Source organism: Silene latifolia, chromosome 10 (genome assembly GCF_048544455.1).
Source record: "Silene latifolia isolate original U9 population chromosome 10, ASM4854445v1, whole genome shotgun sequence".
Classification (NCBI taxonomy): Eukaryota; Viridiplantae; Streptophyta; class Magnoliopsida; order Caryophyllales; family Caryophyllaceae; genus Silene; species Silene latifolia.
The window spans coordinates 4,448,315-4,450,353 of NC_133535.1; positions in this window are offsets into that span (position 1 = coordinate 4,448,315).

The following is a 2,039-nucleotide window of genomic DNA, read 5'->3' on the forward strand; positions in this document are numbered from 1 at the left end:
CAATTATCATATCAAACAACTAACTACAAAGACATCACCAATATCCCATTGTGGGACTAATACCGAGTAGAAATCCTACCCGGAAAGCACAACACGCAGACGGTATCTACAACTGTCTCAAAACGCCTCTTCTACGAATTCTCCTCCTAACATATAACACATAAAGACTACCAATTACTTACTATTCACAAAACCCCAAATCCTAAATTAGGGTTTGACCAAACCTAGCAAAACATTATATAAATTATATTAAAAGCTTACCCTCGACGCAAGGAATCCAACGACACGAACTACGATACGAACCGACCGTCGAACTCCTAAATTGTTAAGGATGCGATTAGGAGGATGATCGATCGCTTTCTCTCTTAAACAGGTTTTAGGTTTTGGTAAAAGTGAATTAAAACAACGACGATTAAGTTTAAATACCCTAATCGCATAATTAACAAAACCCGAGAAAACTCCCCCGTAAAACCGGACACTCGATCGAGTACCCAAGGTACTCGATCGAGTACCCCTACTCGATCGAGTGCCCCAATTTACTCGATCGAGTGCCCAACAACGAAACTATTTTATTCTGCAACATACCCTTACTCGACAGAGTAAGGGCTACTCGATAGAGTACCCCCAAGACTATAAATACGGAGTATTACAGGCTGCCGGCAGAGAACACTCTCTTGGCTGGTTTCCTCCATTTTCTCCATATAGCCATATCCTCTACCAGGTGGGCAGTGCTTCAAACGCTCTTGGCAGAGGATTTATTCTTCAAAATCTTTCATCTCCCTTTTCTTCATGTAAAGGCATTAGAATGCCTTTTCTTGCCCCAATTCCTTCATACTCGACTCGGTTCCTACAAAAGGGCACACAAAATGGCAAGTACGGGGATCGGGCACAAATGCAAGGAAAGGCACACGAAACCGACTCGTTATGAGCCGGAATGCGTCAAAGAAAGAGGGAAATAAGGTGTAAATAATTCACATATCAGAAGGACCCTACAAAGTGGTTGAAGAAATGAGGCCGGGTACATACCGGCTGACAGACATGGAGGGAGTGCCTCTAATGAGCCACTGGAACACCGACAATCTTAGAAAATACTTCGTATAGCGGCGGAGGTGTCCGAGACCGTTGTGGGCACCCCAACGCTTGATTATATCTAATGAAGAATATTCCAAGTTTTCTATCAAAGTGAAATGTCCCTCCCATAGTCATACGAAGATATTTACAACAGCAGTCAAAACGTAAACTCGTTCACCTCGGCCAAAGACGGGAGTGACGAAGGAAACGCGACTTGCCCCACATCAGTTGTTACTCACCACAACGACCAACATGCTTAGGAACGTATAAGTACGGTTGAGAAACGCAAATCGGACGCCTCGGCTAGACCGAGAGTGAAAGAGGAAGCGATCAACACGTCTACAGATACGAACGCTGTCGCGCCGTAACCCCGATTGCCTCGGCCAGACCGAGAGTGACGGGGACACAACGACCGATACGCTAACATGTTCACAACGGCGGTTGGGAAACGCAAATCTGACCGCCTCGGGCGGTGGAGGAAGCGACCGACACGCCAACATGTTTAAAAACGTTAAGTACAGTTGAGATACGCATTCTAACTGCCTCGGCCAAGCCGAAGGTAGAAACGAAAAAAAGCGCTCAATTAATAACGAAGGAAGACAACTCAGACGAAAAATGAGAAAAAGACTTCGGCCAAGCCAGAGGCAAAATAAACAAACTCTTATTAAAAATGTTCACGGGTAATACAAGAAAGAAGTCGACGGCCGTCCCCATAGGGATAGCCTAAGCACTACCTACCAAATTTTACAAAAAAGAAGGAACAGCAAAAGGGTACAGACATAAGACATGAAGTGCCAAAAGATGGCAGGGAGGAGAGGCTTAATAATTGGCCCCCGAACAGCTAAAGCTATCCGAGATGCCGGGTGAACTTGGTGACGACCGCCCGTCTCCCTATGCTGTTCTTTGCGCCGCCACGGCGACATCGCAAGATATCATCTTTGATGGGCGACCCGAGAGCCGACTTGCGC